The sequence below is a fragment of the Emys orbicularis genome, chromosome 17 (assembly GCF_028017835.1).
Source record: "Emys orbicularis isolate rEmyOrb1 chromosome 17, rEmyOrb1.hap1, whole genome shotgun sequence".
NCBI lineage: Eukaryota > Metazoa > Chordata > Testudines > Emydidae > Emys > Emys orbicularis.
In genome coordinates, this window is record NC_088699.1 from 24729112 (window position 1) to 24748377 (window position 19266).

Sequence of the window (19266 nt, forward strand, 5' to 3'; positions counted from 1 at the left end):
AGCAGTTCTCAAACGTTTGTACTGGGACCCCTTTCACAGCAAGCCTCTGAGTGCGACCCCCCCTTATAAATGAAAAACACTTTTTAATATATTTAACACCATTATAAATGCTGGAGGCAAAGCGGGGTTTGGGGTGGAAGCTGACAGCTCGCGACCCCCCCATGTAATAACCTCACGACCCCCTGAGGGATCCCAACCACCAGTTTGAGAACCCCTGATCTAGAGTAATATTTTCAAAAGCAACATTGGAGTCTCATTGAAAGTCAATGGGACTTAGACTCCTTAGTGTCAAAGTCACTTTTGAAAACGTTACCCCTACTAAACAGTTCCTTACCTAGATAAGGGCCAGACTGAACAGCCTTATTCATATTTTTGAGCAGTTACTCAGACAAGCAATCCCATTGACTTCAGTGGGGCAACTCATGTGAGTAACTGCTCACCAGCTTGAGCAAGAGATCCACAACCACACCCTAAACTGCTGGAATTAAAACTACATATTTCTTTTCATGAAGATTTTAACCGGACTAGACTGAACACCAACCGCCGTGGTACCCAGAGGACACTTCCTCCAACTCGATGCATTGTTTACATCCATGAGTCAGTTTGCAACACATGCAATGGTGCAAATTTCCAAGCAAACGAATCAGTGAGGTTTCCAAGAGGTGCTGTACCATATACTCTCCTAAAATCAATCTTACCATCTGCCCTTGAATCATTATTTTTGTCATTGACCAAAAACTGATCCAGTTCACCTGGAATGATATTTTCCTTTAAAATCAATATGCTGTCTCACACACAGAGTATGGCTACTCCGCCCATGGCAAGAAACCTCCCAGACCAGGCTGGCAGACGTAGGCTAGCAGGGCTCACATTAGCTCTCTAAAAGTAGCTGTACAGACAGTGCGTTGGGCTGCAGCTTGGGCTCAGAAGCCCACCTCTCTCCCTAGGCTACAAAGCCCAAGCTCCAGCCGAGCCACAACTTCAAAGCACCGACTCCACAGCTTGTTTTAGGGCACTAGCGTGAGCTGCGCAATCTCAAGTCTTTCAACCGAGGCTAGGAGGCTTGCTGTTGCAGGCTGTGTAGACATACCCACCGAGCTCTCAGACACAGACTCCCTACAGACATTTCTGCTCTGATACATGTCCAGCCTCTCTCACAGATGGAGGTGCACACACATACACAGCCCTCTCTTTGCACATAAGCTTCCCTACAGTCTGGGTTTAGAGTTTGGATGCTCATTTTTCATTCTTTTTGAACTGAAAAATCTAATCAACTCCCCTTTTATTTGTTAGGGCTAACATCCTTCTTCTACCTGGAACCATATGGCCAGGGAAGTCCTCCCACCAGGATATAATCTCAGATGATGAGGAAACCAACTTTTACCTTTTCTGCAGTCACATCATCACTCCTCAAAGCAACATAGCACCCTAAGCATCCACTCCCAGGTCTGTAATGAGAGCCAAGGGGCCTCTTGCCTAGTTCTTGGATCCCAGGGCCCTCCAGTGTTGAAGGTGGGAAAATTCTAGTGCCCAGAGACCTGGGCTAGCACACAACTGCTGCCAGACAACACTATCTTCTCACGTAGGTGCCATCAAGCAATGGCACACACGTGTTCTGATCCCTTTCTTCTACTGAATTCATTCTCCAGTCCCCAGCAGTTTGGTTCCTACTTCAGATGCTATTGCCACAGCTTGGAACATCTCAGATGCAACCACACAGGCTGTGTCTAAGATGCAGAAGGTAGGGGCATGGACTCTGGAGTTTCCAGTTACTACAGGGAGAGAGGGTAAAGCTCTGAAGAAAGTAGAGAGAGATGAACAAAAGGCAGAGACAGAGAGACTAGAGAAAGTACTCACCATCATCACAAGGCTTGGGTCCAGAGCTCTCAATTCAAATCCAGACTGTTTTCTCCCTCTCTCTATCTTCCTCCAGACTCACCTATAGCAAAGAGAAAAGAAACCAGTATAGAGGCTGTAGGCAGACGGTAATGGTACTGCAGGGTGCACACCATGCACGCCCAGAAAAGGATTAGCATATGTAGGTTAACAAGAGCACACAACCTATACACCTGTGACCATTAACCTTGTTGTTTGGCTTCATCTTCATCTCCGCAGGGCCACCACTAACAGAAGTGTCCTCTGTCAGGGCAACCAGCCTCTCACTGTGGCATCCATCTCAAGGGCGAACTGCTTCTCCTGGGAACACTGGGAATGACAGTTCTCTCCCCAATACACTGGGCAGAAGAACTCTGTCTATTCCCCAATGGAGAGATGGGCAGGGCAGGTCCCTACCTACTCCCTTTCTTTTCACTGCGGGCTGCTCCAACTTCTGGGCAGCCAGCAGGAAAGAGCAGCAGCCTTGGTTAGACAGGTTTATGAGCAGAAAATAATCAAAAGAACACTGAAATGTCCCAGCATGAACATCTTAAACACCCAGGCCATGATTTTCAAGAGCAATAGGTGATTTTGGGTGCCAAACCTGAGACACCATAAAAGGGGTCTGAACTCTGGAAAGTGCCGAGCACCTGCATCTGAACACCAGGCCTCCTGGAGGCGTCTCGTTAGGCAAGCAAAGTCCCCAGTCACTTAAAAGACTTGGCCTCTGTAACTTCATGAACAGCAACAACACTGAGGCCAGTGTCCAGTGACTGAGGCATTATTCCAGACACTTCATCTCTGGCTTTCCAAAACCTTGAATGGAGAGACAGCATTATCCAGATAAATGGAAAGTCACTGGATCTGGAAAGGATGTTTTACTCTTTGAAGATTGGTTCAAGATCAGAAACCTGAACTGAGCATGCAAGGTGACATGAGCAAGCACGAGCTAGTACTCAAGAGGTATGTCAGCTCTGGTTGCCCAAGATGCCCAAAGGGAAGGCTCCAGACTTGACAGAGCCTTTGCAGTGCAAGAGAAGTCATGAGAATAGTCCCAGCATAAAAACAGAGGGTCATGCCTGCCTAGTCAGCCTGGAGTGAAGAGGTGCAAGCTGCTCCCAGCTGGCAGGTAGAACATGGGAAACAGTCCACCAGGTATCTCATGGAGAAATAGGAGCAAGCCAGAAGAAGGGAGCATCCTAGAGGGAAAACGAAATGGTGATGGGGGGGGAGGGGGGGAGAGAAACAGGACTACTCCAGTAGTCTTCCTGGTCCTCCCTAGGGAATCTGATTTCTTGGCCAGCCCATGAGAATGAGGACTAGCTGGGCAAGGAGATTGGGAGCTGCGGGGGAGGAGAGACAGATCTGATAAGAAGACAGAGCATGCAGGGAGAACTAGGAATGGCCGGACAAAGAGACTGGGGAAAGGGGCAGGGCAGGAAAAAAGACTGGGAGCCAGTGAGGAAAGGGAACATGGGCAGGGGGGATGACAGATCAGACAAAGAGCTGGTAGGGAGGAGGGGAGAATCCAGAGGGGAAAAATAGGATGTGATCAAGTAGTTAAAAGGCAGTATCATACAAAGGAGCTCAATTAAAGTCACACGGGCAGCCTTAATTCTAGCATTTCTTAACTTGTGAGCCTTGACTTCACAACTTTAAAACGTTCTTTTAACAGAGTTTTCTCGTGTGTAATATAGAATGAAAACAGCATACGGCATCATTTGAAGTTAGAGGACTTTTAGGAAAAGGTAACTGGAACTGGTGAGACAATGGGACTAACACTCATGGAGAAGTGACATAGCAGCTGTCACAATTCTCGGGTAACTGACCGACACCTCCTGCTGTCTGACCACCGCTAAACCACTCCACACAAACAGGAGTCCCCTCAATACTACATTAAGCTAAACAGTCTGAGTTTAGGGGTAGGGGAAGGCCCTGGCTCCCACTCTCCAAGTCCTTCTTAGCATAGTCCCGGATGCACCAAGCCTCTCCTGCTGTTGGTATATCATAACATGCTGTCCCCTTGTAGGCACAGGGAATCAGTGAGTGGCCTTTTGGAGGCTAGTTCTCTGCAGCTCTCCTGGGGTTCCTCTTGGGAGCTGTAGCGCTAGCCTCTATTTGCCAGAAGCTGGGAATGGGCAACGGGATGGATCACTTGATGATTGCCTGTTCTGTTCATTCCCTCTAGAGCACCTGGCACTGGCCACTGTCAGAAGACAGGATAATGGGCTAGATGGACCTGTGGTCTGACCCAGTATGGCCATTCTTATGTTCTTATGTCTGCTCTCCCACAGGGCTGCCCACCAACTACCTGGAATTTCCTGCTTTTCAACCCTTATTCCACCCTGAGATGACTCACAGGGCTGGAGGGGCAGAGGCATCCCTGCCCACAGCAGCTCTAGGTCACCAGAGCAGGTTTATATACCTGTCTCACACCTCCTCCCTCAGGACTGGGGTAGGGGTATCAGAGTAACCCATCATGGGGGGAAAAAAATGGCACTATGCTAAGCTTTTCCGGCTCAGTGGTTGAGCTGGAACTTATAAGGTGGCAGTGACACATGCCAATGCATTATTCAAGGGTTGGTCTTCTTCAGTGCCTTCAACTAGAGTGCTAAGTGGTCAGTAGTTAACTAAAAGGCATTTCCCAATGGGTAGTAATGTAAAGAATCCACAGCCTGTCTCACAATCAAGATGAGCTGGTACAATTGGACTTTCCACCCAGTCTGGATGCCTTGATTGACCTTGCATAAAGACTGACAAATGCCTGATGGAATGCTGCCAAGAAAGAAGGTCAGTTTCCTGACTCCCCCCCAGTCCTGCCATCTCTGGCCCACCAACCCCACAGCCTGACCCCCTGCAGCTTGACCTCTCTGATGCAGAGAGAAAGCTGCATTGGGGGTATGCCTATTACTGTGGAAGACCAGGACATTCCATGTTGGGCTGCCCTGCTAAGGTCCAATCTGCACTGTCATCAGGGAATGGCAAACACCAGCCCCCAATAGGGGGGTCCGGGCTGGGGTGGTGCTCTCCACCTCTCCTCAGTACCCAGCATCAGTGCCTGTCTGTTGGCAACAACCGAGCAGGTCCCGACATCTCCATCTCCCTCTGCAAGTCCAACAGCCCTCCATCTCAGAGGTCCATCTGGAGGTACTGGTGGATTCAGGTACCTCAGACAATTTCATGAATCAGGACTTTGCACAAGTACATCAGATCCCCACCCAATACAAGGACTCTCTGGTCTTGGTGGAGTCTATTGACAGCTTGCACCTTTCATCAGGCCTGGTTATCCACCAGATCGCTCCAATGCTTAATTTGTAATGCAAGAGGTGCTGGGGCTCAAGAAGTTTTTTTACATTCATAAATGATGCAGCAAGCCCAGAGTTGCCAGGCAAATTAAGCACTGGATTGCAGGATCACCAAGAGACTCTCCAGTATGGACTTATCTGAGCACCACACTTTCCAGTAGTTCTCAGCATGCTCTGGACTCACTACCTCTGCATTTGTTGGTGGGCAGGCACAATACCTTTCGGCTTCCCACATTGCTGACAATTCTGTCTCCTGAAAACCAACTGTAGAGACCTTAGACTGGGAACCCCTTATAGTTCAGCTTACCTCATACTAGAGATTCTGAGTCTGAGTCGTTTAATTCCCAAGGAGTCTCGTTACCCTCTGCGACCCCATCCACTGCCTCTACGTTACTGATTAAATACAAGAATTTTGCTGTGTTCAACAAAAAGAACACAAACATTTTGCCACCCCTTCACAGCTACGACTGTCCCATCAAGCTCCAGCCAGAGCAGAAGTCCCTTTTGGCTGCATGTACTCCCTTTCGGAGCCAGAATGTCAGGCTCTGCATGACTACCTCCAGGAAAATCTACAAAAGGAGTTTATCCATCCTTCCATGCCTCTGGCTGGGTACCAATTTTCTTGGTAAAAAAACAACCACCACGGATCGTTAGGGCCTTGTGTTGACTATTGGGTGTGAAACAGAATCACAATTCAAATTGATACCCTTTCCTCCTCAATGAGCTTTTTGAAAGGCTCCACTCCACAAAGGTTTTTACTAAACTGGACCTTTGTGGGGCCTACAATTTGGTCTGGATTAGAGAGGGAGATTAGTGGCAGACCGCCTTCCGTACACAGTATGGATACCGAGTACCTGGTCATGCTGTTCGGCCTGTGCAATGCCCCAGCAACGTTCCAGCACTTCATAAACGACATCTTCAGGGATGTTAGATCACTACGTAGTCATTTATCTGAACAACATCCTCATCTTTTCTGACAATCAGGCGTCTCATGATCCGCATTTACACAGCACCCTAAAAAGACTTTGCCAACTCCATCTACATGAGAAATCCAAAAAGGATACAATAGAATTCCTTAGTTACATTATCTTCCCTACGGGACTAACAAGGCACCAACGCAAGGTGGCGGCCATCTTCGACTGGGCCACACCAACAGACAGCCACGGGGTCCAACGGTTCCTAGCTTCATTAATTTCTACAGTCAGTTCATTGAGGGATTTTCCAGCCTAGTTGCTTCTGACTGCACTTCTGTGAAAAAGAGTTCAGTTCACCTGGTCCTTGGAAGCCCAAACGTCCTTCGATCAGCTAAAAAGAGAAGTTCACCACAGCACCCATCTTTGTTCACCCTGAAAAACCATTAATGGTGGAGGCCAACACATCCCATTTCAGCCTGTGTGCAGCACTGTCCCAGCTGGCGGGTCCTGCTGGTCAACTTCACCCATGTGTCTGTTACTCTTGCAAGCTAGCCCCACAGAGAAGAAATATGATATATGGGATAAGGAACTCTTAGCTATCAAGGCAGCATTTGAGGAATAGTGTCACCTACTGGAAGGGACCAAGTTCCCTGATCAAGTGTCCACAGATCACGAGAACCTGGAATATCTTTGAATGGCCAAACACCTCAATGAACGAAAGGTCTGCTGGTCCCCTTTCTTTGCCCAGTTTGACTTCATAGTCACTTATCGCCCAGGAAGAAGAAATGGGAAAGCTGACGCACTGTCCCATAAGGCCGAGTACCTGGAACCAGGTAAGAACACTCCCTCTATGATTTTAAAGGCATCCAACTTCATAAATGGCACAGTAGACAACAGCCTAATTGTGTCAATTTGTGCCTTGTTACCTGCTTCCCTGCTCAGATCCACCAGACTCTGGAGAACACTGATGTCTCTCCAGCCTTCAGGTTCCAAGGTGGGGTCCTCTACCATAAGGATCATATCTATATCCTGAATGGGCAACCTAATGATTTGGTCACAAAAAGGTCCAAGAATTTCCATATTTTAGGTTGATAGTCAAGCAGCATCAACCACAGGGGTCATCTTTCCAGGGACTTGCAGGTAGCTATTCACCTTTGTTAATGGGAGATGGCCTGGAGGGGGTCTTACATGGTGCTATGTAGGGGGCTAGCTTCTGGCTCATCTTGATTTCCAGTTATCGGACATTTTATGGCTAAGGGCCCTCCAGAGGCACCTGCTGCAAGGCCCCACATGTTTTACCTGGGAGACTTCTAAAATTCAGCATCCCTTCCCTGTTGATTACAGCTGCTGCAATGGTGTAGAGAGAGAAAGCCTGTTCATTGCTATCCCATTAAAGGCCTCAAAGACAAGCACACAGATTGGGTTCAAGTCCTGAAGTAGATAGGGAGCACTCAGCATTGGGGTATGTGCTTAGATCAGCCTATCCCTCTTACATGGGCTGCTGCATTCTGAACTAGCTTCCAGACCCAATTCTCAGTTACACTGAGGCCCATTACACGGCACTAGCTGTACAAAGGGACCTTATACTCACTCGAAGTCTCCTTTGCACAGCCAGAGTAGCATAAAGGGGTTTAATTGAGAACTGGGTCCTCCAGGTGGCCAGTTGACCAGGGTGCAGCAGTCCTGCCTAGAGGTTATAAAGGGGCATGTGACTATCCAAGAGGAAAGGGCAGTTTCCTTCGTGCTTACCCAGACTGCAAAGGTGGCATCTCTGCCTGCTGCTGCAGTGAGCTCAAGTAATGTATAACTACTTTGTAGTTAACCTGCCTGCCTGCAAGCCGACCATCACCACACAATCTGCACCAGAGATCCTACTGTGATTATCAAGAGGAGATTAAATGGGAGCCTGGAATACCCCCCAGAAAAGCCAGAAACCCCACACAGCAGGTCAGATGGTATGTACCAGGTATGGGTACATGCTGTGTTATATTTAGGGTTGGAAGGATTCGATTTTTATCAGTTAATGTTGATAAATATCGATTTCACTGTACACACCCAAACCATCAATAACAGAAATTTACAGACAGGCAAAAATGCTGATTGAGAAATTATTGGACTGATTTAAGGCTATTTACTTTGCACATTTTGACATGTGAGGTTGACAATTTGTGTTTTAGCTGCTATAAGGCTTCAGCTTTCTGAATCTCAACATCTATCATTAAATAATTATTGTCTGACCCCCCTATTGTGAATAACTACTGTCTAATACCCCCTGTAATTTCCCACAATTGTAAAAATGTACATTGCTAAAAAATTTTTAAAAAAATGCTTAAAACCCATAATTTTGTGCAACTGTGAAAATTTACAATCAATAAACACTGATATCATCAAAAAAATTATCAAAAATAGAAATCAAATTCTGCCAACCCTAATTATAGTTACAAGGGACTGTATTGCCTACAAGGGAGCATACCTAACGGATGGGTCTCAAAATGTAATTATCAACAGGGAATCACCTAGGGAGGTGGTAGAATCTCCTTCCTTAGAGGTTTTTTAAGGCCCGGCTTGACAAAGCCCTGGCTGGGATGATTTAGTTGGTGTTGGTCCTGCTTTGAGCAGGGGGTTGGACTAGATGACCTCCTGAGGTCCCTTCCAACCTTGATATTCTATGATTCTATGATTGTCTTAGTGTGAGGCTATTTAATATTTTTTATCAATGACCTGAAAGAAAACAAAAGTCATCATCACTGATAAAGTTTGCAGATAACACAAAGATTGGGGGAGTTGTAAATAATGAACAGGACAGGTTGCTGACAAAAAGCAATCTGAAAAGCTTACAGCAGTGGTCTCCAAACTTTTTTGATCGCGCACCCCTATCAGTAAAAAATTTTTGAACACGCACCCCCTGCCGTGCCGGCTCTACCATTTTTGCCAAAGCAAAAAATAAATAAATGGGGGACTCTATCCAGGGAAGCAGGAACTCAAATTTAGGAGTCGTGGTGAATAATCAGCTGAACACGAGATCCCGGTGTCACGCTGTGGCCAAAAGGGTTAATAAACAGGAGAATCTCAACTAGGAGTAGAGAGGTTATTTTACCTTTGTATTTGACAGTGGTGCGTTGCTGTTGGAATAGTGTGTCCAGTGCTGGTGTCCATATTCAAGGATATTGATAAATTGGAGAGGGTTCAGAGGAGAGTCACAAGAACGATTAAAGGATTGGAAAACCTGACTTATAGCAATAGACTCAAGGAGCTCAGTCTACTTAGCTTAAGAAAGAGAAGGTTATGGGGTGACTTGATCACAGTCTATAAATACCTACATGGGGAACAAATATTTGATACTGGGCTCTTCAGTCTAGCAGAGACAGGTCTAACACACTCCAATGGCTGGAAATTGGAGCTAGACAAATTCAGACTGGAGATAAGATGTAAATTTTTAACAGTGAGGAGAATTAACCATTGGAACTACACTGGAACCTGGTGGATTCTCCATCATTGGCAATTTTTAAATCAAGATTGGATTTTTTTTATTATTTTTATTTCTTAAAGAAATGTTCTAGCCCAAAAGGAACTGTTGGGGACATTCTCTGGCCTGTGTCATGCAGGGGGGGTCAGACCAGATGATTACAATGGTTCTTTTTGGCCTTGGAATTTATAAATCTATTAATCTAATTTCCAGGGTAAGCCAGACACGTGACTGTTGCACACCAGGTGGCATCAAGGATGGACTCCTTGTTCAGCTTTGCTTTTTTAGACTCACAGAAGATTAGGGTTGGAAGAGACCTCAGGAGGTCTTTTTGACTAACTCCTGCTGTTCTAGTCATTATAAACTGGCTTGGGAATAGAGTCTGCTGTTTACTGCATGCTCTGCAACAGTGGCAAGCTTGCTGTCAGTGCAGGACGAATTACAGCATAGTCGTGGCTTGGCAGTAACTGTGTCCTCTCAATCACAAGCAAGTCAGAGAGCTACGGTTCTCGCACAGACTTGAAGGAGACTCCTGCTCACTTTTACAGAGCAAGAAGGAAGCTCCAGGCACAGGCCACTCATGCAGTCAGATAGTGTAGTACACACTGCCATATGCCGCTATAGATTCTGAATGTGCAATACAACCCCATGGGGCCATCGCGCTCTGCTCTCCCATCACCACCAGGCCCTCAACTAGGGAATTACCCCATTTAACTCACCATCCGATCAGCAGCCGTGGAAACGCCAGAGGAGAACAGGAGTTCAAAACAGAGTGCACATTTAGTGTTACCAGCTTTGCAGGATTCTAACCCTTCTGGTTAAGTTTGAATTGAGCTGGAACAGTCAAGAGCAGGGGTGGGCAAACTTTTTGGCCCGAGGGCCACATCTGGGTGGGGAAATTGTATGCAGGGCCATGAATATAGGAGGGGTGCGGCAGGGGGCTCAGGGCAGGGAATTGGGGGTGCGGGCTCTGGCTTACCTCGAGCAGCTCCGGGGTGGCAGCGGCGCACAGCGGAGCTAAGGCAGGCAGGCTCCTGGGGGTGGGGTGGGGCAGGCGGCTCCGAAATGTGCTGCCCTCACCTGTGGGTACCAACCCTGAAGCTCCCATTGGCCGTGGTTCCCTGTTCCCGGCCAATGGGAGCTGCAAAGGGCGGTGCCTGCAGGAGATGGCAGAACACAGAGCCCTCTGCGCCTGCCCCAAGGGGCCTCAGGGACGTGATGCCGGCCGCTTCTGGGAGCGGCGCGGGGCCAGGGCAGCAGGGAGCCTGCCTTAGCCCCGCTGCGCCACAGGGCTGGCAATCCCGTTGACCAGATTGAAAGCCCTGACGGGCTGGATCCGGTCCGCAGTTTGCCCTCCCCTGGTCCAGAGCCACAGAAACCAAGGACAGAGGCTGGATGTGAGAGAAGCCGGGAAAGGGCCCTCACATCAGGCTCACCCAACAGCCAAAACTTTCATCCTCTGGTGAAAAGAGGCCTAGCCATTCAGACTGCCAGCTCCCTGAGTGAGGAACTGCATAGATCTGGTACAGCACTAAGCCATCATCATCATCTGCACCTCAACAGGAAGACATGAAAGTACGCAGGACATTAAAAAGCGGTATCATGGATTTAGGTCTACTTGGTTTCTGGAGGAAGAACAATACCCCTTGGAAAGAACTTGCTTTCTCAGCCAGACACTCCTGATACTTGATGTCTAGACAATCCCAGGTCTCCAGAGAGAGCTCTACCCATGAAATGTTTCTAACCATGCACTGACAGGCACCAATATCCACTTTTCAGACTTACAGAAACTAAGAGGCGGATCCTCTTGGCACTGTAATGATTTACTTACACAATAGCCTTGGGTGTAAACACTCATGATTTATTATGAGTCTTGGAATATTTGGTGTTTTAATACAAACCCTGGCTCTTGATTTCCCGTGATGATGTGAGAATCTCAGGTTTCATTAAGTAGTATTGGTTCTTGTGGTTGCAGTAAAAAAAAGCCTAAAAATGTGACCCGAGTGCACCCTAAAGGTTCAGAAACCAGAAGGGAAAGAAAAAAAAAAAACTAAAAAAAAGAGTTTGTAAAATGTTATGATTTTTAGGGCCTGACTCATGAATTTTGGCTGGCAATACTGCGTAAAGCAGCCATACTGGATTCTTGGAAAAAATGTCTGTAAAACAAAAACAGTGGTGCAGTATCAGACCAGATTTTATGAGATTCTGTTAAGGCAATGTTGCATGGAAAGTTAATCCAACTTGTCTGAAAGAAAACACACAAACACATAAACTGGAAAGAAAAATAACATCTCTACAATTGGTTCTGTGCTATAGCATTCCTAAAACATTATAACCTCAGAGAGGCACAGACTGAAAGCTGTTTGGGGCAGGGACCAGCTTATTGTTGTGTTTGTTGCAGGGGCACTGGAACAATTTGTGTAGTGGGGGTGCTGAGAGCCATTGAACCAAACCCTGTATATGATGGAAATCACTTCAAGGCAGGGGGTGCAGTAGCCCCCCCAGCAGCCCTAGTTTCAGCACGTCTGGGTTTCTAGAGTGCCTAGCACAACAGGGCCCTAGTCAATGACTGGAGCTCTGGTGCTACCACAATTACAAAGGAATCTGAAATGAACAAACAAATTTGCTCAAAAATTTCTAAGAGCAATTTTTCTTTGCAGCAACAAAGTGAACACATTGTTAGTTAATTGTGTAAACATGCACAAAATGTGCAATTAATGCACAGCAGAAAGTACCCCAAAAAAGCCCAGAAGACTGTTTACATATGATGGGTGGATGTGGATGTATTTTATATATACAGATAGTTTTTTAAAAGGAGGTTTTAACTTCTTAACTTTGTGTTAGTCTGACATGCCAAGTCCTGAAAAATATAATGGCTTTCGTGGCCAAAGTTAATATACCCAGATGTACTGATGAGGAAAGAGAGGTTCTGGAGTCACCTACTCCATTCTCTGAAATGCTGACACTGAAATCAAACAACCACCATTAATCCAGAGATTAAGTCACAAATTTTTATAAAATCTTTGTGCCCTGGCTTCCCTTATTATTATGGCGGTTCTAAGGAGGAGACTACATTGCTCTGTGACACTACAGCGGTACAGTCACACCACCGTTAGCCAAGTTGACACAGCTGACAGGTCCGATGGCCACACCTGGCAGGCATATGGAAACTGGTTTTGGGATCAACCTCTCTGGATAGGAACAGGCACAATGTGATAAATCACTGTTCTCTTGCTTTGTGACTTCACAAAAGACACACTTTTCAGGGCATCACACTTTTGCCATTGCTGTCCATGCTAGCCACTGACCCAGACTTGTAATGGACAACAGCCACATTAGAGTCTGAGAATTTATCCTAGTGTTCTTGTCTAACCCTAACCAATTCTTGAAGAAAGCTCTGGGTATAAGGGGAACCTGTCAAGACTCTCAGGTCACCCTCATTTCTGTATCTGAACCCTCCAAGCCAGTTTTGACTACCATCTGTTTGGAACAATTTCCATTGCTGTCTCTGCACACAGGTTTGATTTCATTAATAAACTCACTACTAATTTTATCTGAGCAAGGAAGGGGACTCAGATGAGCTTAAATTTGTTGCCTAAATGTTTTGAACGTTGCGGATTTTCTTTGCCAGATCTAAAAGTGTACTATCATGCTGCCCCTTAAAAAACAGGATCCTGCTAAGGCAATGTTACATCAAAGGTCAATACAAATTGTCTCTGAAAGAACACACACACAGACAGAAAAAGTAAACAGAAAAAATAAGGTCTCTACAAGTGAATCATGTGCTCTATAGTGATCCCAAAACATGACTAGGTTTGGCTAACCTAAGGCTACATCCTCACTACAGGGGGGGGTCGATTTAAGATACGCAAATTCGACGTATCGGATCCGACTTACCCTGTTGTGAGGACGGCGGCAAAATCGACTGCCGCGGCTCCCAGTCGACGGCGCTTACTCCCACCTCCACTGGTGGAGTAAGCGCGTCGATTCGGGGATCGATTGTCGCGTCCTGACGAGACGCGATAAGTCGATCCCCAAGAGATCGATTTCTACCCGCCGATTCAGGCAGGTAGTGTAGACCTAGCCTAAGAAGGGCACAGGTTGTAAGCTAAAGACAGCAGGGACCATCTTTTTGTTCTGTGTTTTTACAGTGCCTTAGAAATCAGCCTGTTGAGTAGAAACAGAATGAATTTGGTAGGTGCAGACCAGCAAGCATAAGTCTGTATCAAGTGCCTGCTCCCTATCCACACCAGTGGTGCGACATGGGTTTCACCGGGATGGATGTGTGCCAAAGTTAATGCTATAGGTAATCCATCCTCTTCATATTCATCTGGTCTAATTCACATGTTGTCCTTTTTAACTTGGGTGATGGGAACAGAGGTGGAGTTTAATTATTTTTTTTTAATATGCTTGGCTGTTTTTGTAACAAAGATAAAATCCACGTCTCTCCTAGAGCTAACACACCAATGGAACATGCCAGATCTTCCTTTGTTGTGAGATGAGTTTGAAAGAGTTCTTTCTTTCTGCGCAAACCCTCTTTAAGAAACGAACCTCAGAATAGTGTAATTTCTCCATCATCTTTGTCTGATAAAGAAAACTTTATTATTATATGGGAAAAGGAACTGTCACACCTTCTCCAGTCAGATGCACTGATCTCCAATGCTGAAATCCCAGCGCTCCTGAAGTTAATGGATGTTTTATCGACTTCAACAGGACAAGGATTTCTCCTTAAGTCTTTTACACAGCTTGTTTCATTTTAACACATTCATTAAGGCTGAACATAAGACAATGACACCAGGTACTAGTACTAGTGAAAATAAGTAAGATGCAAGTTACGTCTCTGACAGATATTAGAGTCACTTCATTCACTAGGACACCCTGCTTCACAAACTCTGTTACCTCAGCACTGACCACTTGTTCTGTGTTACACTGGGGGGAAAAAGATCATTGTCTTTTTAGTACCAAGTACTTTGGTGTCTTGTGTGTTGGGGTATTTGAACTCTGAGGAATGTAACAGATAATCAGATGCTAATTCAGTTTTTGGGCCAGCTGCTCAATCGGTTATTTGTAGGAGAGGGTAAAATCTCCACTCTCTTTTGTTGTCCGAATGGGTTCAACAGGCCTGGAACCTCACCTCTCTGTACAAGACTAGGCAGGCACACTCTGGTAAAGGATACAAACTCACAGCATGCACTGTGCTTCTGCAGATTCCTTTAGCAAAAAGGTGAAGATAGTGAAATTTAATCCTCTACTCTCCCTTCTGCTTATTTTATTTCCATTTTTCTTCACTTCCTCTTGTCTCTCTCGTTATGTCTCTTCCTCTTCTCTAAATTCTGTGTTAGATTTAACAAATATGAAATTCTGATCTAATTTAACATAGACAAAAATCTTCTCCTGTATTTCACGTCTGACTTAGCAATGAAGGCCAGAACCCTGTGCAGTGTATTTGTAATGGGACTGACTTTGGGATCTATGGATTGGATCATTTTATAGCATTAAAAATATATTTTAAAAATTAACCACCCTCCAGCTAGCTCCTACCATTCACCCTCCTCGCCCAGGAAACAGCCATGCACAGGATCACGCTCCAATGCTTTGCTCCTTCTGTATTCAGGGGCTCCTGAGATTACAGGCTAGAGCAGTGGTTTTCACACTGGGATACACAAGCTCGTCAGGGGTACGTGAGAAAAATCCTGTAATAGCAGACAACACATTTTATTTAGTAAGACTTGGCAATCTAACCATAGGTATATTATGACCCCATTTCAGATGGGGGTACACAGTAGACTACATTATTTGGAAAGAGGTACGTAGCCTAAAAAGTTTGAAAACCATTGGGCTAGAGCAAGAAGAGGGTCGTGTTGGGCAGCATTTCGGGGGCAGGCAGGTGGGGAGGAAGCGTCCAACCCTTAAGCAGGGAGCAAAGTTGGCATCCGTATAACTTATACCTTCTATTTTTAAAGGAAGATGAGGAACTGGAGAAAGAGGATGAAGGGGAGGGAGGGAGAAAACAGGGAACTGAGAGGGTGAGAAAATTGCTCACCCTCTCAGTTCCCTGTTTTTTGTTTTACTGGTGCCAACAGTCAGCCTAGAGGAGAGGGAAAGAGTGATGGAAGAAGCAGCCCAAGGATACCAGCAAGGCAACCAGACCCCTAATGGCAAAGGGTAGGGGACAGAGGTCATTTGCATGCTGGCACATGTCTGTCTTTGGAAGCTAGTGCCTCTGGGTCCCTGTGTTTGGGTTGTGCTGCATTCTGGATAACATGGTGCTCCCCTCAGCAGCCGCCTGCCAATTTCCCTTCACATTCCTCAAGTCACCCTTGTAACATGCACAGTCCCCTGTACGTTGGGAGCCTCTGTCTCTCTGGGCAGTGAGACTGCCCGCTATTGTCAATGGGACAACAATATTCTCCCAAGGGACGACTGGGACAAGTACCAACTCTTCAGACAAAGGAGCAGCTGTAAATTCAACTCAGCGCACAACCCCTCAGCATTTATTCACTCATCCCCAATGACTGCAGGAAATCTCGGAGCGCCTGCTCCCATTCCAAACACCAGATCCCTGCGCTCACAAGCACACCCTGCACTCTCTCCCCCTTCAGCCACACAATCAGCGCTCCTCACTCCCATAACGTTCAACCCTACCACCTGCTGACCAGCCTTCCTCTCTCTCTCATAGCAGAGAGTCAGCAACACCACTCCTTCTCAGGAGCTCACCCCGACATCCAGCTGGTCACAAGGTTACCCGCATCGTCTATCGAGATTTATGGAATACATCAACCAATCCAGCTCAAATTCCCACCTGCATCCCCCCAGTGTACATCATCTGACTCCGCGCACTCTCACCCCAATGCTGGACATTGCAAACACCAGTTCAAATTAGTCACCAATGCCCAGGTGCTCACCAAGAATGAAGGTGCCACAAATGGCTGGTCCGACTTCACCTGTAGGACTGGAGCTTGCTGGAGTGAAGCTGTCACAGTGAGCAACTGCTGCTTCAGGAACTCTGCTTCTGCCTTGCCCTAAGGAACCGCCAGGGCTCATACTGGATAGAGGCTCTGTTGGGACGTGCAGTTTGGGCACTGCCAGGGCACAGGGAAACACTGGGGCTTTCCACTAGACCCAATCCACAATTTCAGCCTCCAACTCCTACGATTCTCCTATCAGAGCAAAGCGGTCAGAACTGCTGCATTACCACTTCCCTTGTCAGAGGGATCCCATCCAGAAGAAAAGCACCTCCAATGGCCTGAGGGAAAGTTTCTCTCTGGCTAGGCTCTTAAATGACACCCATTGCAGCGATGGTGCATAACACAAGGTGCAAAACCCCCAGAAAACAGGGACTTCACAGCTTAACAGACACTTCTGCTTTCAGGGCCAAGGGACTTTCCCTTCCCATGGGTGGCAACGAGCTGTTTTAGGGCTTGTCTACACCCCCATGTTGCAGGTCCACCCGAGTTATTTTGCATTACAGTGCCTGGCCTCCACACAATGATTTTGTTGGGAACCATCTGGTGTTTTAACCCCATTTTGGAAGTAGGTTCACTGAGCTGTGAGATGAGGTTACCCGCAGCAGAGTAGATGTAGATACATCCCCATTCTGAACCCACTAACGCACATTTGCCAAGTCCTCTTACTGCTATCCCTTGCTGCTTAGCTGGCTACTGGAGTTGTCCTGGCTGTTTACCTCTGTGCCCTGTACTGCTCTGGAGCGATCCTGACCAAATGTCACCTCCCCATCCCATTGAAATGCTGGTAGGCAGACTGGTTCTGACTTTTGAGATTCCAGCTTTTGTGGAGTTCACACACCTCTGTCATCCTCTTGACTACCGAGCAGTCCAGCCTCGTTCTTCACCCTGGTACCATACTGAGATCCAGGACTTCACTGCCCTCTGGGAAGAGAAGCATGGTCAGGCACATCCGAATGGCAGTCACTTAGCTCAGGGATACAAGCAGCTATCATGACAAATGCAGGCTAGGTGGCATGTCCAGGACAGCCTCTAGTACCACGGTAAGGCAAAGGCACTCTGACTGGAGTACAGACCTTGTAACTACTATAGGAAATCTGGGAGAGGCAGAACATCCTGCTCGTACTAGGAGGATCTGGACTGTGTGTTTGAATGGTGTGATCTTCAGCTACCATAGCATGTTGTGACTCCCTGATTGATCCTCCAAACTAGGATCTTGTCAACTCTGTGATCCCTGGGGCAGAAACAATCTAAGAGATCCAGAAGCCTCCAATCACAGCCAGAGAATCGTAGGCTTTAACACTGTCTGGGCTTTTAACACTGCCTCATACCCCCGCTACCCAAACTGACAGCCACGCCAGACACTGCAAATTCTATTCCTTTATTTCTATAAATATGCAAACATAAAAACATCACTTAAGCTTGCTTTATACTGCCGGACTCTCCCTTACCGAGGCACTTGCTAGTCTTCACCCACCCAACTGACCCCACCATGCCCACGCAAAATGGCAGCACTGCATGGACTAACCTGAAGAAGGGCACTTTTATTGCAGCAGAAAATACAGAAAAGTATAAAAATCATGTTTCTGGCTCCCAGTTTCATTAATGCCCTCAGCTTGGCGCAACCATGGAGTTATGTGTTAAATCACTCAAATCATGCTACAGCCATTTCCCAAAAGAAAACTATTTTAAAGCACTTAGAATCATAGGGTTGGAAGGGACCTCAGGAGGTCATCTAGTCCAACCCCCTGCTCAAAGCAGGACCAATCCCCAGACAGATTTTTACCCCAGTTCCCTAAATGGCCCCCTTAAGGATTAAACTCACAACCCTGGGTTTAGCAGGCCAATGCTCAAACCACTGAGCTATACCTCCCCCCCTTAAAGGAATTCATCCCTCTGCATTACTGCAGAATTCTGTTAATTTGGCAGTGCACTTTCTGCTGATCTGTGAGTGTTAAAAAGGAGAACTTACTGCACAAGCAGTGCTCTAATTCAGCAGAGAGATGGGCAGTGCTGAGCACAGTGGTTCCCTTACACTCCTGCACCAGCTCTGGGGGAAACCATCCTGCCAAAGAGCAGCAGAGCACAACTTCCCCATTGGCCCAATGCCTTTTTGAACAGAAGGGACACACCAGAGAAGAGCAACAAGAATGATTAAAGGTCTTGAGAACATGACCTATGAAGGAAGGCTGAAAGAATTGGGTTTGTTTAGTTTGAAAAAGAGAAGACTGAGAGGGGACATGATAGCAGTTTTCAGGTATATAAAAGGGTGTCATAAGGAGGAGGGAGAAAACTTGTTCACCTTAGTCTCTAAGGATAGAACAAGAAGCAATGGGCTTAAACTGCAGCAAGGGAGGTTTAGGTTGGACATTAGGAAAAAGTTCCTGTCAGGGTGGTTAAACACTGGAATAAATTGCCTAAGGAGGTTGTGGAATCTCCATCTCTGGAGATATTTAAGAGTAGGTTAGATAAATGTCTATCAGGGATGGTCTAGACAGTATTTGGTCCTGCCATGAGGGCAGGGGACTGGACTCGATGACCTCTCGAGGTCCCTTCCAGTCCTAGAATCTATGAATCACCTAGGGTGACCAAATGCCCTGATTTTATAGGGACAGTCCCGATTTTTGGGTCTTTTTCTTATGTAGGCTCCTATTACCCCCTACCTCCTGTCCCAATTTTTCACACTTACTGTCTGGTCACCCTAGACACACCTCAGGGTAATATCCTCCAAAGCAATGGCA

The 19266-nt window shown here is 46.6% G+C and overlaps 1 long non-coding RNA gene across 1 annotated transcript in view; it reads right to left on the bottom strand.

Moving 5' to 3' along the window:
* Positions 1 to 1711: 1711 nt before the first annotated feature.
* The window catches only part of LOC135890849 (uncharacterized), a 42467-nt gene continuing 24912 nt past the window's right edge, over positions 1712 to 19266 (bottom strand). The window contains exon 3 of the long non-coding RNA XR_010562230.1: positions 1712 to 1939. This is a non-coding gene — a long non-coding RNA (uncharacterized LOC135890849). The remainder of the gene's footprint in view (positions 1940 to 19266) is intronic.